The 26,526-nt window shown below is 40.6% G+C and overlaps 1 protein-coding gene across 12 annotated transcripts in view; it reads left to right on the top strand.

Moving 5' to 3' along the window:
- Positions 1-26,526, top strand: part of NRIP1 (nuclear receptor interacting protein 1) — a 141,064-nt gene that overhangs the window by 103,127 nt on the left and 11,411 nt on the right. For 2 of the 12 annotated variants that reach the window (XM_061453790.1, XM_061453791.1), the window contains one exon: positions 16,121-16,169. The exons of 9 other annotated variants lie outside the window; for them this stretch is intronic. The gene's annotated coding sequence lies outside the window, so the exon portion shown is untranslated. Of the gene's footprint in view, positions 1-4,304; positions 4,501-16,120; positions 16,170-26,526 lie in introns of those variants that run through there. One more of the 12 variants, XM_061453792.1, reaches the window with a different exon arrangement.

Below are 26,526 nucleotides of genomic sequence, written 5' to 3' on the forward strand. Positions count from 1 at the left end.
TTTGCTCGTAAGAGAATGCTTTAATCAATAGTATCTTTGCTTTAGCAGGTATGGTTTTATTTAATAATGGGGTCCAGGTGGGGAAAGAATACATGATACTAAATTCTGCCATCTTTACGCTTTTTTTTTCTGCACAGAAGTACTCTGGGTGTGAAATAGCTGCCTTATGATTAAAGAACATGAATATTGTATAGTCAGAATCAGCAGCTAAGGAATGGCAGAATTAAGGTTGTGTGGACAACCTGCATTGGATCGGTTGTAAAATGCTCGTTCCGTCCATTGTAGGGCTTGTGTGTGCTTGTGTGAACATGCCCATGGAGGGAGCAAAGCGGGGAGAGAAAATCCTGCCTATCGGTGCTTGCTGGCCATGGGAAGTTGTGGCCACAAAGACTGTTTTTATCAGATGGTTAGAAATGAATGACCTCACAGCAGATACGTTGTCATGATGGCTGTGTTTTGGGTCTGTGGTTGCATAGGTTGCTGCTGTAGGTTTTGAGTCGTGGCTAAGTGCTGTGTAACCACGCTTGCTGCTTCTGTCTGATGTTCTTAGGACAGCCTGATTTGGAAAGTTTTTGCTGGACTGTTGTGGCCCTGGAAGAAAGCTGCTAATTTGTATTTTTGGCTTTTGGCTTATACTTCTGGCAGGGCCACACAATGTGTCCCATGCTTGGCAGCAGTGACTGCCTGGCTTGAAAGCTGTTGTGCATTTAAATCACCCTGCTCAGCTGGAGCACTGCAATAGGAGTTCTTTGGTTTTGTTTGGGGTTTTCACAGTGCTTGATGTCTGGAAAACCCATGATGTATTTTTGCCTTGTTACATGTTGGAGAAACTTAAGAAACCCTGGATGTTGCATGGTCAGCTGTGTGCGCTGTGAAAATACTTCATTGCGTTTTCTGCCAGGCTAACAGGTAACATCTGAACTACTTAAGTGGGTCTTTCCTAATTACTTTTCCTGGTAACCCTGGAGTAAACTGAAAGGTTTTCTAGGAAACACAGTGTAGGACCCAGTACTACAATAATTGTGTAATAGGCTAAGGGACCAAAATCTTCCTTTTTTATTTTTTGTTTATTTTTTTATTTTAACCACAGTTGGCAGCCTCTGTGGTGTCCTGTCATTCAAAGGCTGCAAAAAGGACAGATTTCTGCAGAAATGTCAGTGAACCCACATATGTGGACCTGCTTAATGTCCATTTGCCAGAGGCCCTGAGGTGGTAGGAAAGGCACACAAGGTTGTGTGCCACCTCTAGCCTCCTGCTCCCTAGCGCTGCACAGGTGAGGCAGGCCAGGTCCCTAGGGCAGAGCCAGCCTGGAGGCTGTTCTGAGTAATCACAGGGGTTGTTCTGACACCCAGGTGCTGCAGGAATGCTGTGGCCCTCTGTCCAAGCATAACAAATGCATTGAAAGCCTTGGCAGGTCTGTGGAAAAGCATCTGTACAATGCGAGTTCCTCCTGTGCTGGCACAGAAGGCACCGTCACCAATACTACTGAAAACTAAAAATGGTTACAGCCTTCTAACAAGGAGAGGTTATTCTGTGAGAAGAGACGTGGTTCTTGGGAGTGAGAGAGTGAGTCTATTTTAGTGGTAGTTGGAGGGTAGTGTTATAGCTGTTGTGACATAACTGCCAAAGCTGTGTCCCTCTTCAGTAAACTTGAATGTGTTTTGTTCCTGCCTAATAGACTATAGTACTTTAAAAAACGACTGTCGAAAACCAGGCTAAGCAAAGCCCTTGGAACTCAACCAGAGAAGAATCACAACACCCTCTGCTGGTACGAGTGGCGGCTCCTTCCCCTACTCCTCAAGGACTTGCCTGGCGGATATCCTAGAAATAGTGAAAGGCAGTTCTGAAGTGCAGTGCTGGATCCTCTTGATTAAACTGAGGTTATTTTAAATCATCTGTTGTTCTTTTTTTTCCTGTAGAAACTTGATAGTTTCGTCTGATCAATAACACTACTGCTAAAACAGATGGGGAGCAGGTGGTGATGGTTTTTCTCCACTTCGATATGTGGGAATCCATGTTACTTTCCGGATGTACAGAAGCTTACTCTTGTTGGCAAACTGACTGAAGTTGGAGGTTCTGTGTGCAAGTATGCTTCTGAAGACAGCGTCCATCCCTTTGATGTGCTGATAGTTGCCAAATCCACTGGGTAAACTTGTGGTTTTGTAGAGTAACCATGTGTTCCTAGGGCCTTTCCTAGAGCTTATCTCTACGTGCTTGCTCAAGATTGTAGAAAGCCTCTGTGTCACTTGTCTGTCAGATGATGAGCAGTCAAAAGCAGGCAGGCTGGCAGATTAATTTATTTATTTTTGTCTCCCCGGTGCGTACAGTCGTGATCTCAAACTCTTGGTAGGCCTGTTGCATATTAATACCCACTCCTCTGCTGCCTTCTTGGCTCAGGATGACCAAGGAGGAAATCACAGGTTAAGATGGGGAGTGGACACCTTTTTAATTTCTTCTTATAGAACACATCTGATGCCTGCCAAAGTAGCCCTCTGCATGTTCCTGACCCTCCTCCTTCTCCTTCTCTTACCCCCCTTGCCTTAACATGCAACAGATCGTGGTAGGTGCTGCCACTTTCATTCGGAAGAATCATCTTCACCCACAGTATATTTATTTTATGGCAGGGCTGGGACTGTGTGGTGCTGACCTCCCCTCTCTCCTGCCTGAAGCCTGAGGAGGATGAGGGAGCATTCAGAGAGCAAGGGTCTGTTGCTGCAGTGCTTGGACGCAGAGCCCAGCACCGCTCTGGAGCATCACAGTTTAAGCTGGAGCAGGGGGCAGAGGGATGGGGATGGCTGGCTGGGTGTTCGGAATTAATAACAGTACCATTCCCAGTAAATGGTTGCTTACGTAATTTTGTTATGAAAGAATGGTGCTGGCTGAGCTGAGCTCCTCTCTGGCTTATGAAAGTATCCCTTCAGCGTGCTGGTGATGCTCTGCCTCCTGCATGAGAAGGGTTAAGAGGAGACAACATCCTGTCAAAGACCTTGTTTTTAATTTTGCCTCTCACACTGGCACAGATCCGGCTAAGAGCAGCCCAGATTAGTTCGGAAAACCTTTGAAGAGATTTAAGATGTCCTTCAGCCAGTTTGAAGGTTTTTGTCTTGCAAATCCAGTACAAGGGCGCCTGCAGGCATCTCGACCCTTGCTGTGCTGCTGATGTAGCTCAAGGTCACACCAACCCGCCCTGTGACATTCAGCAGCACACACACACGCAAAATTATGCGGTGAAACTGCTTCAGCATTCAGCCAACCAACAACTTCCTCAGCTCCTCACTAAAGGAAGAAGTGTGTATTTTTTTTTCCTTTCCCCCTTTTTTTTTTTTTTTTGGCTTCGTGGATTTTTTTTTTTGCTGCAGGAAATAATCCAGGATTTCTGGTGTGTGTGATGACAAGGTCATTTCTTAATTAGAACACATGTAAAGAACAAAGCTAAATGGCTTCAAAACAGCTTTGTAGTTGATGGAGAGGATTTAAATTATTTAAAGAGATAGTCACCCAAGTATGATGGAAACTGAATTCTAAACACATTAACTCTTTCAGTACTCTACAGTTTCCATATGCTACTCAAAAGAAAACGTCAAACTTGATGAGCATTATTGCTGCTGCTGCTAAATGAACATTTTTACAGCTATTTATAGTTAGGGTTGTATTATGCTTTCTCTTACCAGAGTTATGAAAGCAAGTTTGGGGTTTTGGTTTGTGTGTTTTTTGAGGTTGTTTGATTTTTGGTTTGGCTTTTTTAGATAGTGAAACATTCCAGGCTGGCTAGAGAGCAAGAGCTAACTATAGGACATTGCATCTTGGAGATCAGTGACTTAATTTTTACCACATTTCATATTTTGGTGAATGTGTTAGCATAAGTATAAATGTGTGTGAGTACATGTATGAATTACAGTGTGAGCATACAGGTATTACTGCTTCTGGGAAAAATCTGGACTGCTGTCCTCAGCACTCAGTGTGGTTACAAGGCATGAGAATATAAAGAAGGTCGGTTTGAGATTAGGGAATGGGAAATGAAAGGAGAGAATTGACAAGATAAATGGCAGCTTCCTTCACTTTGAAATGACTGTGAGCTGGCTGGAGAGAGGAGGTGGTATCTTGGAATATGAATTTTGTTCCTCATACTTGTTTGTTTCTTAGACTCAAAGCACCTAAATATAAAGGCATTGTTTTAACCGCTGTTAAACCGCTGTTTCAGCTGTTTTAACTGTGGTTTGAGGTGGTTGTATATTAATGATCCATCTTCATACCCTTATCCTATTACTTTTTTTTCTTATTCTGTTTTCTAGACTTCTGTAAATACCTGTGGGCTAGTAAGCTGATCACCTTTCTGTGGCTGCCTCGGGGAGGGCAGAGCCCAAGGGTCCCATGGCCATCACTTGCCCCCAGTTCAACTCCCACTATGCAAAGGGCTGACCCAACACACCAGAGAAGAAGCTGGATTTACTGTGGTCTGTGGAACCTGCCTTTGGGTACCAGCACCCAGTAACTTTCCAGGTTGGCTGCTTAAGAAAATAGCGAGGGTAAAAATATATTTGGATATTTTTCACCAAGGGGAAAAAAGGGGCAAAAAAAAGCATTGACTGGAAACTTTGCTGGCAAACTTAGGGCTGTATGTGTGTTTAAAGATGCTACTGCATGATGCGTCAGGGAACTGAAATGTGGTGAAGTCAGTCTTCCCCCTGTAGGCAAAAGTCTAGCACTTAACTCAGATTTAAGTGTTTCAAGTGTAAATGGCATAAAATGCACTGAGAGTTTATCACTTGTTTTGGTTCTTGTTTTGTTTGTGTTTTCTGAGGTGAATCATGTTCACATGGAACGTGAGGTGCAGCAAATGTCAAATGTTGGACTGAAATGGAGTATGCTTACTAGAGAGAGCTTGTGCTGGCCCTTCGGACCTCCTGAGAAAGGAGGAAACTGCCTTTGCCAGGATAAAGAGGCAAGATCAGTTGCTACAACTTCTTTCCTCTTTGAGTTCCGTTATTTTCCTTTCCCTGGTGCTGTGTGGCTCAGAAAGGGCTTGTGAGAAGAAAACAATGGAGTAAAACACTCTCCACGCAAGAAAGATGGATAGAATGGAACTGATGTGCTCTGTGAAATCTGCATGTTGTGCCCTTGCCTGGGGTGTGCCATGCCCTTAGTATTATGGGAGACCTAAGCTCACCTGCTAGTAATTTCTAATTTACTGTCCTAATTCATCGATTTGTTATCACTAATTGTACTTCATTTACTTCTGTGTAGTTTCCAGTACCTAAAGGGTTGAAAGGTTGCTGTAATTGGCACCCGCAGCTGCTCTTTCTTTTGACAGGGGATAATTTTGCAGCCTATGCTTTGTGTGACAGCTGCCTAATTGGGCATTCTCCCCTTGTAGCAAGCCTGCCTCCTCCAGCCTCCCTGCTGACAAATGGTGGTGGATTATAGATGAGGACACGCTGACCCGTTCGACCTTGCTGAGACAGCGGGGAGGGGCCTCCTGCTACTTGAGGGAAGCTTTGGGTCATTTAAAGGACAAGGTCATGAGCCAGGTGGGGAAATGACATGATATCACATGACAATAGCCCGGTGACATGGTCAGTATGTCAAGGACAAACTCATCAGTATTGATTAACTGCTTTTTCCTGGTGTCTCTGCAAACCCACTGATACTTCAAAGATACGTTGCTGGTTTGCTCTAGGTAGAGTGCTAAATGTTATTTTGGGGGTTATTTGGGGGAGTATTTGTGCAGTGTTTTCTGCTCAATACAGAATATGTGCAAAAGCAGTGTTGCTAAACACACACCCCCTCTCTCCCCCCATACCCCCCCCCAATAATAACTTATAGGGTTTATCTCAATGATTTTGGTAAAATGTACGTCTGCATGTACAGTAAGGAAAATGCCATGAAGACTGCATGACAGGGCAGAACTTGAGAGGGAAAAAAATCTTTCCTTTTAAATTTCAGTGTTTCACTTTTCACTGCTATGTGAAATGAACATGTATGAACCCTTACAAAAACACGTGTATCCACATATATACAGCTGTCTGGAATGTGCAAGAAGTGTTTAAATAAAGCCAACCAAAGAGAAAAGTTAAATATAAGTTGAACATTTAAAGGAAGTCTTACATTAGCTCAAGGGCAATACAGTTAAAATAATGCCTTGTCTGTTTTGAGAACTAATGCAATACCCAGCCATGCCAGGCAATAAAAACCTGCTAAGTGGGTTTTCAAAAATGTGAATACAAGTGACAATATTTTGAGAGCATCTTCATGCTGCATTTCTATGCTAATAAACTTCAAGGTAAATGAGCAGCTTGTTTGACATTTGCTATGTTAGACAATAATAAAATGCTTTCTTCTGGCGTAATTAGACTTGATAGATTGATTATGTTAAGAGGTAAAGATAAATATAATCAAAAAGAAAACTGTCTTAGAGGGAGTTATTGCCTTTTTTTTTTAACTTTTAACATTGTCGTTCTTGTTTAGCCAATGCCTAATGGTGTGTCTTGCACAAATACGTGTACCCATGCACTCACACACATGTGCATGCACATACGCACCCACATACAGACACGCGCAGCATGCAGTGAGTTTCTGAAACAGCCTGTGAAGAGGGGTGTTCACCTAGGAGCGCGGTTCCTGTTTCTGTGAGATCTGATTTGTTGTTGGTAGCTGTTGTGTCTGAACCTCGTCACTTCATCAGGATGTAATTTTACTCCCCTGAGGTAAAAAGCAGTCAGTGGTAAAGTGTGATAAATTAGTGTTCTCAAGTAGATGCGCGTACGTGTGCGTGTGTTTAATTCTGACCTTGCTGTGCATGTGTTTAGCTGCTCTTGGTGCCCGAGTCAAGCCTGGTGGAGGTTTAATCCTGTGCCCTTGTACACGTATACTTGATTAGTAGTTGTGGTTCTCTCAGCAGAAGACATTCTGCCCTCCTCCTTGTATTGGTCGGGACCCAGGCACTGGGGAGTCAAGTCAAAGGAGAAAGAAAAGAGATTTTGCATTAGTATTCTGTGAAAGCCTTACTGTCTGCAGAACAAATTGATTGCTACGGTGTACCTGTGCTTGGCACCACTGCTGTGAAAGAAAGGTATGGTTGTAATCTGTTTTATTGTATTACATATTGTGGCACTCCAGGAATGTTTAACATTGGGCTCTTCGATGGCACATGCTACAAGTCTAAGTAAAGAAAAATGTGAATGAATGAATCAATGAATGAATGAATGAAAAGTATGTGAGGCTGTCATATCGGCAGCTTTGTTTACTACAATGAACTAAGTAGCCCCTGCTAATGAGACTAAATTTATGTGCCAATGGCAATGTAAGGAGATGATTCACTGAATTTTCTGTATTGTATTCAGTTACTCACTGTCTGTGTCAGTAGTTGCTACATACCTACATAGATAAAATTCTAATTAACATTTTAAGGAGGCTTTGCTTCAGCTTTCAGCAAGATTGTAGATGTGAAATAGATGGATAGAACATGGATGTGTGTGCCTCTTTAAATGAAAATGTGATGGTTTTTCCTAGTTTTTAATCTAGTGCACTGGTTTTACATGGAGGCGGAGGGGGTGAGGGGAAGTATGAAAATATGAAAATCTTAGATGTACTGCTGTGATAAACAGAACAAGAACAAAGCTGAGGAGAAGTCTTGCAGATTTGAGCCTTCAACTCACCATCTCTTTCTCTCCCCCTCTTCCCCCCTCCAGTGTAAATGAGCACGAATATTTTAATGAGAAAGCTAGTGCTCTTCATTTCCTTAACTCAGTTGCAGACTTTGCTCTGTTGGTTCTCTGGTTTTATAGATGCTCAGCTGTGTGTTGATGAGAAGTATGAAGCACTCCATTAATAGAATTCAGGCTGTTTCATAGAGAGCTGTGCTTACTGCTTCGTTCTTGGCATCACTGAAGTTGTGTTGGTGATTATTTGGATATTTGCTTGTGATCACTCCAAAACATCTGAAGTATCTGCTCTTGTTGTTCAGACATTCCTGACTAATTAAGTTTAGGACAGGTGGCAGACTCCTGGGCATTTAAATCTGCATATAAACCTAATCTAATAATGTGATGAGAAAATGAAAATCCATTTTTCCTGTTGTGTTATCACCATGCACAAGCTGCGGAGGTATTTGCAAAATCCTTTCTCTACTCTTTGTCCTGGCAGGTGATGAGTAAACAAGTTGCTTTAAGGAAATGAGGGACTTGGAAAACACTGTATGTGGAGGAGCAGTCATGGACTATAATAGTTACTTCTGTCATACGGCCTTGCTGACTTAAGATTAACACTTCATAGATGTGCAGTATATTTATATGAGTGTACCCTTGAGCTTACATTTTACACCTTGCAAAGAGTGTGAATACAGTCTTATGCATGCAAGTCGTTGATCTTCAAGATCCTTTGACAGCCAAGAAAATTTCGAAGAACCCTGGATAGGGAAGCTCTGTGATGTGACTGTACTCAAATAATGATGTCTTTAATTTTAACTAAGTAGTCATATCTTACTTATTCAAGGCAAATATTTTGTGAGTGAGCTGTTCTTCTGCCTGGCTTTTTTTTTTTTGTTTTTTGTTTTTTTTCAAGTATAAACACATGTTGTCATGATAAAAGTCAGTAAAAACAGTTGCGCAATTCACACAGCAGATCACAAGATCAAGGGAGTACCATATTTAACAAGATTTGGGAAGTCAACTGCAGTCATACTGCAGAAATGGTTAAATCTTATTACATTCTGTACTGGCCTTTTTTAGATTTTAACTAGTTAGTGACAGGTGGTCGAGCTCTGAAGAAGGTGTTAGATAAATAGAGGGCAGTACTCCATTTCAATGCAATTAACTTTTGTTCATAAATAATTCAACCTGTGACTTTAAATAAATGATTAGAGGAAAAGAAAATGACATGTGATTAAATCCAAGTCCTTGGAAACATTTTACCAGTCGAGATTGCTGTGGCTGCTTTGACACTTCTTATAATTCCTCTTTTGAATAAGCCAGTCCTGGGAGTTGTGGGGTTTTTGGTTTGTTTTGTTTTCATCAGTTATTAGTGTCTGAGTAGAGATATGAGGTATACTCTTTACTCTTTAGATCATAGTTAAAAGACGACTGATGAGTGCATGGTTTTGTTACCTCAGTTTTCCTAGTGCCATCAGGTTGAGTAGCATATAATTTTTACCTGTTTTTTGTTTTGGTGGGGGTTTTTTGTTCTTGTTGTTTGGGGTTTTTATGGAAAATGGAAGGATGTTTGCAGAATTAAAACTTTTATTGCCAGCTTGAATGAATGAACATGTAATCCTCAGGTAACACTAAAATCTTCATGAGAATTTTGCAATGCAGCTTGGCCTGGGCTGGAGTGAACGACTATATCTGGGAGAGGGGGAACTTCTCAGGCCCTTCCCACCCAAACCTTCCCCCCTCCCCCCCCCCCCCCAAAAAAAAAAAAAAACCAAACCCAAAATAACACAACCAAAAACAAAACCACCAAATAAAATTAATCAGATTCAAAATACATTCTTACGATCCATTGGAGGCAGGCAGTTGATTCCAGCATTGGTTAACTGAGTAACATCGCCTTTTTTCTGGAAATACTGAAGTTTTAAATAAGAGATGGTGCTGGAGTGTATCATCAATTTGGGCAGATGTTAGAGGCAAATTCCAGTTTAGGTGTGTTTTTGAAAGGTACCTGTTCCCTGCTTGAGATTGTGAAATGCCTGTTTGCAATCTCCACCCCTTTTCCTTCTGTTACCATGCTTTACCTTAGTAAGGAAAGAGGAAATGGAGGTGTTGCATAACTTCTCTAAGTAAACAGATTTTCTGTGCAGATAGATACTGAAAGCAGCCTTAACCAGCGCTGCAGCCTCCAGGTTCCTGCTAATGCCAAAGGCAGTTGTGTAATTAGTGGCCCTGTGTACTGAACTGAGACTGCTTTGAAACCTCTGGAGGGAAATATTTTGTCTATTATGTTGGTTAGCTTTCCCTGAAAATTAAAAGTGTTGCTGATACTCCATTGGGGTGGTGGGGGAGGATTTTACAAGGCCTGATAAATAAGCTCTGGCATCTTTTTCCTGACCACCGGACAAAACATCTGCAGCAGCAGAATCAAACTAAATGATTGAAATGGAGCCATCAGTAAAAATTAAATCAGTCTTACTTGAGGGGGTGAGCATGGTAAGATAAGGAAGTGGAAAGCTGCATTTAGAAGATTTTGTGTGGTTTTAAGATGTTTTCACTGTAAAATTGTAGAAAGAATTGGGACCTGGTTTTGGTACTTGGTACAATTTCAGTCATGGTAAATGAACTAAAGTAGACAAGATTATTAATCTTTATCTAATGTATTCTCCTGAAGCCATTTGAAAAACCTGGGGTGTATTAAAAGTTTCAAACAGCTTTTTTTTCTTTGTTTCTACAAACCAAAGATTTTTAGAGAATCAGCATCAACCATAATGGCAGTGACTGTTAGCAGCTACAAAATTTGAGATATTTCCCTTCCTCCCAGATTTACAGTTTTTGTAAAGCCAGTTTTTGTCAGCCACTTGATCTGTTTTCTCTCACTCTGGCAAAGAGTACGTGTGCCAGGTGTCTGCAAGTTCTACAAATTAATAAGTTAGTTATTGAGTTTGGTCAATTTGGAAACTTGCAGCTTCATATGCTGGAATTGGGACAAGAGGAAATGGCCTCAAGCTGTGCCAGGGAGGCTTAGACTGGATATTAGGAAACATTTCTTCACCAAGAGGGTGGTCAGGCATTGGAACAGGGTTCCCAGGAACACTGTGGAAACACCATCCCTGGAAGTGTTCAAAAAACATGTAGATGAGGCCCTTAGTGATGTGGTTTAGGGGGACTTGGCAGTTGTGGTGTAAAGGCTGGTTTTGATCTTAAAGTTCTCTTCTAACCTAGTTGATTCTAGGAATTTGAGTTTGCAGGAACTCATCAGGCAAAATGCTAATGTTGACTGTTAAAGGATGAATATTCCTCTTGTGCTTTTTGGCTTTCTAAATGGGAGGCAAACTTGTTTCTGCAGACTTAGTTCTAGTTACTGGTGAAGCTTGCAGTGTATGCTCAGTCAGGCTTTGCGTAATCCGGGGTTCCAGAGCCTGGGCACCACAAAACATTTTAACACACGTAAAAAAGAAAAAATGCCTCCTGTGTCAATTGATTTGCCCCTGCAGTGTCAGTCACCTTTCCTTCATAGCTCTGCCTCTAGCATGGACTGCTGGAGTCTAGTTTATACACTGGTGTACCTATGGGTGAATGCATGCCTTGTTTTCTAGTCCGTCCAAGCAATCCAATGCTGTGAATGTATTGCAGCTGAATTAGACTAGTAAAAAGCAGGTTTTGCCAGCTTTAGAAAGCAAATAAATAAAAATGGACCTGTTTGGGAAGGACGCGCTTAGATACGTGTATACACGTTTATGCATGCTTCAGTGAGAGATCCTTGGTTTAGGATAAAAAGGACTGTGTTGTTCTTGGTTAGGAAAGAGAGTGAAAGTGGGCAGTGGATCATAAGAGCCACTCCTGCAAAACTCTTTGCTGCTGCTGCTGCTGTGCAGTGATCCTTCCAGCTCCAATGAACAAAATAGTACTTGCCCAGCTCATTAGGACTGTTTCAGCAGGTCAGATCTCTTGAGAAGTAGGAGAAGTTTGTGGAATTACGGTTTTGATCCTAATGCCATCATTCATCTTTTCAGTTCAATACTGACACAGTTGTTTTCTCAGACAGAATATCATTTCAGTAGGTATAGTGGAAAACCTATGCTGGCTATAGTTGACTGACACATATCTCCCCTAAAGATAATGGCAGTGCTGATATTTTTTCTTACCTTGGAAGACAAAAGCATTTACTGTGGTGTGCAAGTCCTTTTCCTTTAGTAAGCCCCATTGTTTCCTCAAGTTCAGTGTGCTCGGTTCTTTTTTTTGTTTCACCAGTGGCGGGCAGGACGGATGAGACACCACCCACAAATGGTAAAGAGAGAATATCTTGTTATTAAAGGGCTAAATGAGATTTAGAAAATCTTTCTTTCTTTGCTATGGGTGTAGACTTCATGTAACTGTGGGTGAGTTGCTTAATCTTCCTTGTATACACTGTTCCTCATGTGTAAAGTGGGAATATTTCAAAGGACTGCTGTGATATGTTCATTGATGTTTGTAAAGTGTGCTGTTTTGTCCGTATATCAAGTAACTTTTTTCTTTCAGTTTTGACAGTGCCCAGTAGCTTTCAACATGGTTTAGACCCACACAGTGCATATAATGAGAGGTCCTGGTGAACAATAGAGGAGTAAAATTACTATGATCAGTCTGTAAAGAGCAGCAGCCATCTAACATCAGATTCTTAGATGTCAGATTGAAATAGGTCTTTGGTAACTGAAATGCCTCTTATTGTCATTAATTTGTTTGTGAGTGAGGATTTTTATGACCTCGGTTTATGTGTAAGTAACATGGAAATGAATTCTGCAGTTAATTCAAGTCCAAAATAGTTTGGGATTTTCTTTTCCAGATTCATGTAGTGGATGGATAGTCTATGAAAATCCGTTCTGTGGTTAGTAATGTTGCATACTATCTGCAGCTTGGCAGTGGACTACATCAAGGGTTATTTTTTTAATTATAGAGTTTTGAAATGATGGTTGTATATTGCCTCAAAGAAAGGAAGGATGCTTGGTCAACTTCAGACACTTCTCAGCTTTTCTATCTGTGACTATCATTTTAACAAAGAAAATAATTTCATGGAAGGGTAGTTCAGATGCATGTTCTGTGTAATTTGCAAGTGTGGGCTCTTGCATGTAGTTACAGCTGACAGTACAGTCAACGGAGGGAAAAGTCTCTTATCAACAGTACCCTGCTCCTGAGAGCATTTCTTCTGTTCTCTATGATTTATGAGATCATGACGTGAAAGGTTTTTTGTGGCATTCAGCTGGTCATGATGGAGTGCAAACCAATTTGAAATTTAAAATGGCTGGATGAACTTTACTATGCAAAAATTAAACTTGTAATCAAATTTGCCAGTCAAACAAAGAGAAACGTTTAATTTAAACAAGAGAGGTTTTCGTGTCAGTACCTAGTGCAGGAAAGGTTTTGCTGACATATCCCAGTCAAATAGTCTGGGGTTTTTGGATATGCAATAGGAAAACTGTCATAAATACTACTGCCTTTCTCATGATCGGTATCTGTGTGGAACGTGGATCATGCTTGCTCTTGGAAAATACCCACGTATATTAAACTAAGGCAATTAAAGGTAAGCACAAAAATTCCTGGAAAACTTGAGAAGGATACTTCCAGTAACATCTTATGTTCAGATGGATTAGCAAAAGGGAAGCTGTTGTTATTCCATGTTCTTTAGAGTCATTTGTGTCTTACCAGGCAGCTGACAAAAATAATTTACATTCAGTGCACACCTTGCTTCTCATATGTAGAAGTTAATTACAAGAATAGTTTAGTCTATTAATTTTCATTCTGGAATCTTACTCCCTATCCCCCTATGTAAGTGGAGCTTTCGGTCTGATTTTTCTCTTTACCGCCCCACCACCACGTTCTCAACAATAGATTACAGTCAAGATGTTTCAGATCTTGCAGTCCTCCCGTTTGTTCCCCTGGTCAAGATCCCAATAAAAATAATCTAAACTCCTGAAGACTTTTACTTCCTGTCCGTATGCATAGTAACATGATGTTTATTGCAGTGCAGTGGAAATGCTTCCTACAATGGTAGAGAAAAACAGCTCGTGTTTTAGGAACCATGCTACCTAAATTTCATCTCTGGCTTTATATCTTAATGAAGCAGGTTGCCTATGTCCTTTCACAGTCTGCACTGTCCTACATCATCTTGTTTCTGCTGCTCTTTTACATGGGGACTTTATGCTTCTGAGACAGTGTCCCAGGCAGCTTGAATAGCCTCACTGTCTTCACCTGCCATTGATGCTTTTCTACCTTATACCTACCTTTCCCCCTACAGCTCCTCCTTTCCAGTTAGTTATCCCTGTATCTTGTTTTAGCTCGCAAGCACTTTTGGGTCATAGTGTAAAATGTACGGGAATATAAAATGTTTTACAATAGTAATTATGCTGGTGTGTTTCCCAGCAAATGTCAAGCACAGACAGACTTGATCTCGTAAACCTGGCAGCATATAGAGAAGGTGAGTGGAATTTGCATCACAGTAGCTTGTTCTCAGTAAGCCAAACAGTTCACCTTCAGAAGTGCTACAGGCAAGCTTTGGGTTATGTGATTTAATAGAGAAGATACCAAAGGGACTTCAGAAGGAAGGGTTAAGTTTTATGTGCAATAAAACTGAAATCAGAGGTAGACCTAGTGAATCAAATCCCTCTGATCTGAGGAATAGAAGGAGAAATTATATTCCAAGAGGTGGAGAATTTACAGAGTTAAGTCTGCTGTTTGGGCTCAGAAGGTAATTTCATTAAGGTGACTGAGATACAAAAGTCCTCCTTTGTGTCATTGAATGAGATCTTATGTTTAGCTGGTACCTGAGGCAGGTACTCTCTCTGCCTTCATCTTCCTCCTCAAAAGTTTACTTGTTCGTGTTGTGTTTGGTACCATTTGCTGTCATGATTAAAAAAAATAAAAAAAAACATCTCTCTGAGAAGGCTTTTTCCTAGGAGCAGTATCTCCTTTCCTTCTCTGGTCATTCTTCCATCTGTGCTCTCTGAAGGGATAGCAGATTGTGTTGGGCTAAGGATATTGTCCTTGTACCAGCCAGGGAAGGGAAGGTGCTTTCACTACGTTTTTAATAGCAGCAGCTCAAGATAAGGGTAGCCCTTGGATACTGGTTTTTCTTCTTTCTACATTATATTTTAGCCCTCCTGTACCCATTTCCCCATATTATTAATCTTTGTGTTCTGTTGATCTTTTAGCATGTATCACTCTTTCTTTCCTCTCCAATCATATGTAGTAAAAGAAAGGTTTTGGGTGAATCTGTATTATTACAGCAGCATGTATTGTTGCACTGCAAAAACAATAAAGGTGTTTTTTCTTCTGTAAGAGAAGGGAAAACAGGCTTATTCTGGAGGCCAGTATTGCTCTAGGGCTTCATTTAATTGTTGCCCAGCTGAATTCGTATAATGTATGTACTCAGCATCTCGCAGGTGCAGTGTATTTGTTTTAAACTTCATACAGCCTGATGAGGGAAAGGGAACAAATAGTGTGGTGTGAATCTGTGAGGAAAGGCAAGCAGCATACATCATTTGTGTTTTGGCTTGTGGTTTTGCAGGAAGTATTTTGGGTGGATTTGGATTCATTTTTGCTACAGTGATTTACTGTTGGAGCAGAGGAAGAAATAGCCTCCAGAGTGTTGATGATCTTTGCCTGGGGGGAGCAGTGCAGAAGCATAATGGAATTTCCTGTGAGAGGTGCCTGAGTATTACAGTAAACATGAGTGTTTGTGGAAACAAAAGAGTAAGGAAGAAGGACACAGTAAGTGGTTAGGCTGTGTGGATAGAAGTAAGGTTATTAATGTCTGTAGAACTTTGATGAGAAATTTTAGATTCAACCTAGAGCAATAGAAAAACAATTGAAAACTTGAAGTAAAGGGTTATATGGTCAGAGTGCCTTGAGGGGAAAGGATTACACTAACAGCTGTGTTTTGTGTAGTGTGGAAGGATTGTTGATGTCCGTAATGTTACAGAAGTGTGGTTGTAGAAGTAGGGAGCTGAGAGAAGACTAGAGTAACTTCAGGATAATAGTGGGAGAAGATGAGTAAGATTTTTAGAGGAGGAGGATGCAGTGTCAAAGGTGTGTGCTGTTTGCTTGGTTGTCGTTTGTTTTTCTTTTTTGGAGTCATTGTGGTTAATGGATAGTCGGGAGTGTCAGCATAAAGGTAATCTCCTGATAACAACTTTTTCTGACAAAGTGGATAGCATTAACAAGGTGAGGAGACTTATCTCTCTCCTGGCAGGTTACCTTTACCAGCTTGCTCAGCTCAGTTTTTTGCTGGTCAAGCTCTGGTAGTGTCACAAACTGACCACGGATATAACCAACTTCAGGCAAAAACTATTTTAGTCTGTTGATACCTTGTTAAGAAGCAAGATGTACTCCCTGTCATGAGCTGATACTCAATTAACAGAATGACATTCCTGTTACAGTAGAAATAAAATTTGTTTTCGTCATAAGTTTCTGCATCCTGATATGAATGTATTTATTTTTGGCAGGGTGGAGTGAAAAGCAGATTCACAAAGAACCAGCACTGACAATTGAAAGGTACGAATCTCTGCCCCTGAACTTGAGTTTACTAACCTGTATTTTTTTCTCACCCCAGGTGTGGAGTGGTAACTTTATCTAATTCACACTAGCTTTGACTGTATCCCCCTTAAAAATTCTGAGTCTATTTCACATCCCCAGATAGTCTTTGATCTCCTTTTCCTGAGGTTGCTAACTGCCAAGATAACAATCTGCTGAAAGTTTCCAGGGAAGCCATAGATGTGATTACCTGCCCACCAAAACTTTTCTCAGCAAATGGATTTTAAATTATATGCTTTTAGAGCAAGAAGTCTCTTTGAGAAGAGTGGGGTTTTAGTTGTTTGGTTTCAGTTGGGTTGGGTTTTCCCCCCTCCTCTGTTCTTCCTTTGTTGCCTGTTTGATTTGAACCTCCCTTGGCCAGTATGATTTGCTTCTGCATTAATTTGGTATTTGTGAATCTGCTTGTGGTTCTGTAAGATGCTGCAGGTACACATCAGCCTGAACTGCTGTGGAATGAAATCACATCAATGTAGTCTTCGGTGAAGTTCTTTTGGTATTGCTCACTGATGGAATTTAGCAACAAGGGTTGAACGAAAATGTTCTTTCCTAGTGTTATGGCAGGATTCTTGTAAGGCTAATAGAAGAAGCAAAAGTACAATTTAGTGAGATTACAGGCAGTCAATGAAATTTATCTTCAGGTCATCAACAATACCTTACTATATATTGATTCAATATATAGAAAATGTGAGTTACTTATTGATGGTATATTGAGCTGGGAAATTGCTCTTCTGCATACATCAAGCAAAGATGGCTACATATACAAAGGACAGGAGCTGTGACCTGTCAGCCATGCTCAAATCTCTACCATGAAGCTGGAAATAATACCTAGCCTGATCAGCTGAATCAATAGGGTTGTAGCTATGGAAAATAACTATTATACATGATACTACGTGATACATAATTTAAGGTATTTTCATGGATTTTCACAGGTTCATTTGCTAGATTCATGAACCTTTTGTTTTATGGTAATTTCCCCCCCCCCCCCAGTTTATCAGTAGACATTAAGGGAACAGATTAAAACTGTAATTGCAACTTTGAAATATTTCTGTAGGTGTCATGTCGCATCTGTCCTGTCCGTGCCTCCTTTCCCCCAAAGCTAAGGCAAGATTTACAGAGGCAGATTCACCACCTACCTCACACTGCTTTTCATTGTTACCACCAGCCAATTTTGCTAGATGAAGAATCAGAATCTGTACCAGACTTCAAGCATGTGGGAAACCAGATCACCAGCTATAGTTGGTGTGTGTTGAGCAATTTGAGGATTGGGAAAGCTGAGTTAACTGATTTCACACCTCTTGTTTGAAAAAGGAAATCCTATGCTGTGTCCTGAATAATAGAAGAATATTCAAATTTTGAATGTGAACCAGTTTGCTTGTAATAGTCATGATGCTTAAACTGGTAATGTATTGCTGGTTTTCAGTATAGTAGATGTACATCTATCATGTGCCCAATTCTGCAACCTTAATATATATTGCATCAATTAGATGCCTGTCTCATGCACAAACCTGAGCATATGCAAAATAACGTGTCATTATTTTGTTATCCTGTTAAAATCCACAGACCTACTTATTAGGGAAAATAAGTAAAAAGTAAAAGTTCAAGGACTTACTACTAAATTATTCATTGATACGATATTTTAACATTTTTAAAAACTTGATTTGGGATTTCACATATGTAAGTATAGCCACAGACAATGTAATTTATTTTCCTTTAATGTACCTTTACAGGATTGGGCATTGGAAGCCATCCAGTGCTTCAAGATAGTCCATTGTTGTGGACTGCTTGACTACTAAATTGACCAGAAGTACTCTCTTTGTGCTAGCTGTCATACTCATTTTTGTTGCTATATTGGCTAGTCATTTATTGCAGTTTGTTATTAGCACCCCTTAAAAGACAGCACACTTGAAATGGTTTACCTTAGTATCTCTGTGCAGAAAGCCGTTTAAGAGGCAGAGACATAGAGAAATGGAATGGAATAGAATTGGGCCCAAAACTGCCACTGGCTGCTGGTAGCACCTGCGTCATCCCTGCTGCTTGAAAAGTGGGGGATTTGATTAAAAATTCAGAACTAGCAGAAGCCTCCTGCTCTTGCAGGTTATATGTATAAAGGGTGTCAGCATGTATTTAATAGGAAAAAAGAAATGGAGGGGGGGAAGGGGGGAGGAACCAAAACAAAAACATTACCAAAAAAAAAAAAAAAAACCAAAACCCTCCAAAAAGACCAAACCCAACCACCATCCACCTAACTGATGCTGACTTTTTTTATTAAAGGGTTGGTTATACTGATTAAAGTGTTTTTCATTGTATAAGCATGAGAGAAGACCTAAAATGATAGTGAATGAACAGTTACTCTCTGTAATATAGTTCAATTAACATAGAAGCTTTTTTACCTATTCCAATTTTCATGCATTAGTAAACTTAAATAAGCTATGTTACTCCAAGTGTACTTGCTTTAGAGTCTGAAGTATTGGATAGCTGTACTGCTAATAAGCGATTGTGTTTCCTAGAATGTTTTTGGTTGTGAAATACATATTCACATTTTCATACGTGTTTGGTTCTCAGAGTACATTACGGATTTTTTTGTGGATGTTGAATGAAATTTTTTTTGTTTGTTTTTTTTTTGGGGGGGGGATTTCTGTGGGTTTTTTTTTTAATCTTGGGTTGTTTTTTTTAATCTTGAATCATAATCATTGCCTGATTTAATTTTTCTTTTCTTTTTTTTTTTTTTTCGTTCCTAACACTTCAGTGCAGCGAAAAGCTTTATCAGCCTTTCACAAAATGGGAAGGATAGAAATTCTGCTTGAAGGAAAACAAGGCAAAACAACAACAACAAAGCAAAACAACAGCCCAACAACAAACCCAAACCTCCCGTTTTCTCCCATTTTGCTGAAAGGTTTTAGAAAAGGAGGGGCTAAGGAAGAGTAGAATTCTATTGCTCCAAGGTCTACAAGTTAATTCAGTGTGATCTTAAAGCAGTAACTGTTTTAAGACCTGATGAATCACTATCAGAGCTAAAAACACCTACACTGTTGCACTGAGAAGCTTGTATCCCAGACTTCAGGATGATTTGTATCTGATTCTAGTAGATCAGGCAATACTATAGCATAGAAAGGTGACAATCTAATTCTTATGAAGTATGTATTCAAAAAAAACAGCCTTTCAGAAAGAGTGCTGCAAATCTAACACCCATAGGAGAATTAAATGGAGAAAAATCAGTTGAAGCACAAATGTTGAAGCACAGCTGAGACAAGATGCAGGAGGGTGTGTGATGGTATGAAGGTTTTACTGGCAATGTCTGAGATGCCTGCATGTAAGTGAGTTGTGCAGGTCACCCCAGATGGGCTCCAGTAAAAGCTTTAATGCAAACTTGAATGCTCCTATTTATAGACATGGCTCTTTGTCTAAGTATAAACTGCTCCCAGTCATGTCTAGACTAACATCAGAGCCGTGCTGGTACTGAAAGTAGAGGTTCAGAAGTAAGAGTACAAGGCGTGCTATTCTGTATGTTACTGTTTATTGCAGTGATCATCTAAACTTTGTGGGAGCAGTAAATCTTTGAATGTCATATGACATTATGTCACCCCAAGGCACCTTTTCTTCCTCTTGTTAAGCATAGGAAGGTATGTCTGGTGGATGTGACCCATAAGCTAAATACTCTTCAGCATGTGTTTAAAGCTTTGAGAATGTATCTATCAGTGGGTGGATGGATAGATGGATGGATAGATCAGTGAATGACTTTCATTGCTAACTATTTTCAGCAACTGAGTTTTAATGAGTCTTTCAACTGTTGCTGCTGTGTTTAATCTGCTCACTTACTCAGTGTTCAGCATTAAAGAAGCTTTCTAGAAGGTAAATGTTGTCCTTATTACAGAAGAGCTTAGTTTGATTGTGTTGAGCGCAGACCTTGTGTTAAGAGTTCTTTTGGTTTTTTTTAATTGAGAAATATATGCTGTGCACACAGTTGATTAGGATGAATAAGCAATTGCTGTGCTTGGAAATGCACATCCAAATACACAGTTGCTATGTTAAGATAAGTAACTTGGACTGCATGAAGTTATAAACTCTGGTCCTGATTCTGTAGTGGTGGTCTTACTGTCATGTCCTATATTTGTGAGTTTCCCTTTTGGACTTTTGATTTCATATGTATCATCACATAGCTGAACAGAGTGAAAAGCATGACAAAAAGTGTCCACTGCTCCCTTTTCATTTAACATATGGGTTCTTCTTTAATTTACTTGGTATACTGCCTAACATACCTTGTCAAAATAAATAAGTATCAGGGCAGCTGCTCTTAAAGGTAGGGAATACTTTAAACATGTAATGTACCAATGTGAAGAAAATGTAGTGTAGCGATATTTCTGGTAAGCATACTGAAAAAAAATATATCTAGGAGCTTTGTTCAAATGCCAGCTCTTACATCAGGCCTCTTTGTAATCTTTCTTGCTGATCTGTGACCTTGACCTTGTGTTTGTGTTTGTATGTCAAGTCTATTTTAGGAATGGACAAACTAAGTTCAGTTTAATAGGATTTATACTTCAGCTTCACAAGATGCCTCAGTAAAATAGAAAAATTAAAATATTGAAATCAATTATTTTATTTCCAGTTATCTTTTCAGATCTTGATTTTCAGATCTTGAATATATTGACCACTTATTTGTTTTTAATTCTGTTGAGAAGATGCTTCTTAAAAAGGCATCTTTATCTCACCAATGAACTCTTCTAAATTCAGCACAGACATTCTGCCTGGAGGTGGGGTTTCCTCTGTAAGAATCTCACTGGTAGCAGTGTTTTCATTTGGCATAAGTCTGGGCTTGGTACTGAAAGTAATCCCTGCTTTTTGTCCTTCCTCGTGCCATTCTTGTAGTCACACGTAAAACGACTGAAACAACCTCTCAAGCAGTACCTTTGGGGTTCTGATGGTGATGAGGTCCTTGGTCTGACTTGCCTTGAAGGAGCTTCCTATGGGGATGTTTGTGTCACTACTGGGAAGGTGGCAGGCATTAGAGGCTGCAGATCCATAGATCAAGGCAAGGCTACAACTTGTGACAGTGGCTTAACAGTTGGATCAGACATGTAACCATGTTTTGTATACCTTTGAATGTGCAGCTTGTGAACTAGTTTATTTTATTATTTTATTTATTATTTATTTTATTGATTACTAGGATTGTTCTTCATGGTGATTTGAGATGGTATTCATTTCTAGAGATCAAGGTGGAGCTTGCTAGCAGCCAGGTAGGATCTGATATGCTGGTGCTACTTGCATTCACCAGAGCTCTTGAGCACAGGCTTAATTTTAGACCTATGCTATCATGACAGTGAAGTTGGTTGGTGTAATTGATGTTTGGGCATATGGCTTTATAAAGGCTTAGTGAGCTGCTTGGTTTGATGGGCACTGTCACAGAATCATAGAATGTTTAGGTCAGAAGGGGCCTTAAAGATCATCTGTTTCTAACCCCCCTACCGTCTAGGACGCCTCTCCCTAGACCATATTATTCAAAGCCCCATCCTGGCCTTGAACACTTCGAGGGATGGGGCAGCCGCTATGAAAGATGGCCAAAATTAGTACGTATGTGTAAGTATGGAGAAATAGATTTATTTTTAATAGGTCTTTCATTTTGGGGGCAATGTTATCATATGTAGGAAATCACACATTTTCTTCAGAAATCAATTACACATCTGTAGTTTTTTGTTTTACACATTTTTTAAATAGGTGTGATCACCTGTTTCAATTTTCTTGACATTAATAGAACAGGTGGTAACAATAATTAGCTTTTCTTGCTATTTTGCACTTATTTCCTTCATGTTGCACTTATAAATGTAAGACATATTAGTAAAAGCTCTTTTCCACAACTTTGATGGCATGTTATTTTTCCTCTTGGAGTGCTTGCCGTTTTTATCAACATAAAATTTGAGAAATTACCTCAAAGTGTGTGTTGTTGTATTGAAGAGTAGTTAAACACCTCCCCTTGCCAGCCATCCTCTGTTCTTACCATGGCTTTGTGACAGTGAATAAAGTTATTATCAGTTTTGAGCTAAGTCTGTATTTTACTTGTTCTGATTTGATTCATGGCCAAGATTGAGCTGCAATTCAATTTCCAATGTCTGTATATTATTAACTAACTGATCGTCTCTATATACATCTATATGATTCAAAAGGCTTTTAGCATTTTACTTAGGGTTTTATGTTATGCATGCTTTCAGATTAACTCTGGCGTAGTGGTAAGATGAGGGCTTTCTGTGACATTCTTTAGATGTTGTTAGCGTTTTCACCCCAGGTTTTGCTAAAATAGGTTCTTATGTTGTATCTTTAATTCCACTTGGGCTTATTGCTATTTTGGAGAGGAAAAAAAATTATTTTTTTAATTGCAATTGAACTATTAGAGACCTTCTTGTAATGCAGGTTTTTCTTTTCCCCACTTAACTGAAATTGTGAGCCTTTTCTGTGTCTGCAGCCTTTAGAAACATCATGTGCATAAGCGGAAATCTCTCCTTATAATAGAAACTACATTGTCCTTCCCACTAAGAAAAAGCAAGATCCCCCCCAAAAAAGAGGGGGACCCCCCCCAAAAAAAAAACAAAACAAAAAAAAAACAACCCACAAGAAAACCCAAAAGACAACCCCAAAACCACAAACCAAAAAAAACAAATCATCTGGGTCTTTAGCATGGATTTATGGGGTATTACATATAATTGAATAGATCTTGCTATGGAATGACTGTGTATTTGTGCTTGGTTAGCTGAAAACTGTTCTGAGGGAAAGTCTAGAAAGTGCCTCTCATTTATAACTAACCGTGAAACACTTGGTCCCAAGTGGAACACAACTACTACTGTCAATAGAAGCTGTGCACTGCTTTTCAGTGCTTTGCAGTTTGGTCTCTGTGAAACCAGTTCTTTCTTAAAACAACATAAAATGACCTACAATATGACAAGTCATCTAACACGTACAGTTATTCCAACAAATCCAAGAAAATGCACAGTTTCATTGCAGTGCTGTCAATAAATGCCTGTATGTTTAGATCCTTTCAGCAAGCAGAAGGTCAGAGCTGTGTGGAAATGCATTATCTGCATGCATTGATCATAACTCAAAAGCATGATAGTCCAGAAAGAGGACATTGATTTCTTCACTGTGTATTAATCAAATGTCATTCTTGCGGAGTTGGTGTAGAGTTAAATGCATAATTGGTGATTTGTTTTCATATCTGTTGAAGGGAATGTGAATCTGGTTGTTAGTTTCCTTTTAGTTGCTTATTTATGCAGCTGGCTCACAAAGATGGGAAAGGTGCATCTTTCGACCATTTTGGTATACCTACCAGTATATTATCCGCCTCTCTATCCTGAAAACAGGTCTTGGTATATATTTTCATGCCTATTTGTTTTTATTTCTTGAATAAGAAGACTCAATTCACCAAAAGCCTTTCTGCTCACTGTACTTACGAGCTTTGATCAGCACACTACCTAAGCTGAGATTTAGTGATAGGTGCTATTTCTGGATTCCTGTCCTTACTGAGGATGGGGTGGGATCTAACTTTTCTGCCCTATCATTTTGTTTCTGCCGTTTTTGTCTTCAGTAGCAGAAGATCATTGAGCAGTGACTTATGGGGCAGGTTTAGACGTCAAATACCCCATTCCTTCACAGGTGGCATGGCATTTCTAGGTTGAATGTAATACGGAAAAGAATAGACAACTGGCAAAGAGTTGGCAGAGAGTGTTTCTAAGTTCATGTCTGAATGTTAGCAGATACTGATCAAGAAATGAAATCAAATATGCCCTTTACTATACCATTACAGAACAAAATAGAGAGATTTCTGCAGTAGTATTTATAGGACCAAGTATACATACATTCCTCTGTGCTAAAGAATTGACTGAAATTTTTGTGAACTGTTCAGTTAGAGAGCGAAATTGTAAGTTATATGGATGGAGTGGGTTGGGTTTCCCACATCCAAGAGTGATTATTTTTATGATGCTCAATTCTTTTACTTGTTAGAATAACAAATACTAATTTAAGGTAGGCTGACATAAGCTTTTGTTTGAAGACTGCCAAAACCAAAAAATGGCCACACCATGTGACTCATCTTTGAATTTAGCTGAATTTAGCAGGAGGTTCTGAAGTGCAGGACAGTCTTGGATTAAGCTGTGTACAGTGCTTGAGTGTACTTGTAAACCTTGAGGGCTGCTACTAAGGCTTTCACAAACTCAGCTTCTCTGGCACTTGTGTCTGTCCCTCATTTCCGCCTCTCCATGTACTTACTTCAGCTGTTTTGGGGGTATGCTTGGTTTTGGGGTGTTGATGGGTGAGGGATTTTATTTTATTGTCCAGATGTTTGTGTTTTTGGGGGGAGGGTTGTTCAGTTTGGGTTTGGGGGGAGGGGGTTTTTGTTTGCTTGTTTGTTCTTTTTAAAATCAATTAATTTCACAGTGTCACAGAATGGTTTGGGTTGGAAGGGTCCTTAAAGATCACCTAGTTCCAAGCCCCCCTGCCATGGGCAGGGGCACCTTCCACTATACCAGGTTGCTCAAAGCCCCATCCAGCCTGGCCTTGAACACTGCCAGCAATGGGTCATCTACAGCTTCTCTGAGCAACTTGTTCCAGTGACACCACCCCCGCAGTAAAGAATTTCTTCCTACTGTCTAATCTAAATCTGCCTTCTTTCAGTTTAAAGCCATTCCCCCTTGTCCTATCACCACATGCCCTTGTAAAAAGTCCTTCTCCAGCTTTCTTGTAGCCCCCCTTCAGGCACTGGAAGCTGCTCTAAGGTCTTCTCTGAGCCTTCTATTCTCCAGGCTGAGCAAGCCCAGCTCTCTCAGCCTGTCTTCATAGGAGAGGTGCTACAGCCCTCATCATCTTCATGGCCTCCTCTGCGCTCACTTTAGTAGGTGCACATCCCTCTTGTGTTGGGGGCCCCAGGGCTGGATGCAGTACTGCAGGTGGGGTCTCACGAGACTGGAGAATAGGGACAGAATCCCCTCTCTTGGCCTGTTGGTAACACTCCTTTTGATGCAGCCCAGGATACAATTGGCTTCCTGGGTTGTGAGTACATACTGCTGGCTTGACCAACAACCCTAAGTCCTTCTCCTCAGGGCTGCTTTCAGTCCATTCTCTATCCAGCCTGTATTTGTGCTTGGGATTGCCCTAACCCAGGTGCAGGATCTTGCACTTGGCCTTGTTGAACTTCATGAGCTTTGTGCTGGCCCAGCTCTCAAGCGTATCAAGGTCCCTCTGGATCCTATCCCTTCCCTCCAGTGTCCCCACACAGCTTGGTGTCATCAGCAAACATGCTGAGGGCACACTCAATCCCACTGTTTGTTTCACCGACAAAGATACTGAACAGCACTGGTCCCAGTACTGACCTCTGCAGAACACCACTTGTCACTGGTCTCCACTTGGACTTTGAGCCGTTGACCACAACATTTTGAGTGTGATCATCCAGCCAATTCCTTATCCACCGAGTGGTTCATTTATCAAATCCATGCCTCTCCAGTACAGAGACAAGGATGTTGTGCAAGACAGTGTCAAACACATCGCACAAGTCCAGGTAGATGATACTAGTTGCTCTTCCCTTATCCACCAATACTTTCTTATTTTTCCCTTCCTTCCTGGTAGGCTGGTGAAGTAAGCTTCACGAGCATGAGGCACATGTAACTTAGGCAGAAATGTCTGCCTGTGGCCTTGTGTAAGCTGTGCACTGTTTTCACAAGAAGTACCTGATGTGAGTTGAGTGCCATCACTGGACAAGTCATGGCATACCAGAGCTATGTTGAAATACCCTGCTTCTTGGGGCAGGCTAATCTCCACGGGTTCCCTTACTGCCGGGCTGGGCTTACTCACGGTTGAGCTGTCTTGGCTCTTTCCTGTACGTGCCAGTCTGCAGTGCAGACATAGCTGTTTTTCTGAGTGCCACCGCTCTTTTCTTGCTGTAGTTCATGCTCATGCTGTCCCATCTCAGGGGGGACAGAGCTAGATGGGCATTCCTTTGTGACATGCTTCCTCAACATCGGGTAAAAGCTGCGACGTATCCAGCACTGCTCAGACTTTGGTCTTTTCCCTTGAAAATGCTTTGCCGCTGAGTTTGAGGCATTCTGACTTCTGCATTGCTCCTAGCGTGGGTACAAACGTGCCTTGCTGCCTTCCCGAAAAGCTCTCTGTGCATATATGAAAATCTCTGATATTTCCACACCTTGCTTAAGCAGACAGTGGAAATACTGTGTTCCCCCTCGATACATATTACATATCCTCCCAAAGCTCCTTGTCCCTGTGAGGTGGTATTGTGTGGTCTGGGTGAGTCACAGATTCCTGGACTGTAGAGAATCCCATACAAAAT

This window comes from Pezoporus flaviventris, unplaced genomic scaffold, assembly GCF_033815535.1.
Source record: "Pezoporus flaviventris isolate CSIRO_AGI_PZ_B2104156 unplaced genomic scaffold, CSIRO_AGI_Pfla_v1 ptg000015l, whole genome shotgun sequence".
Lineage (NCBI taxonomy): Eukaryota > Metazoa > Chordata > Aves > Psittaciformes > Psittacidae > Pezoporus > Pezoporus flaviventris.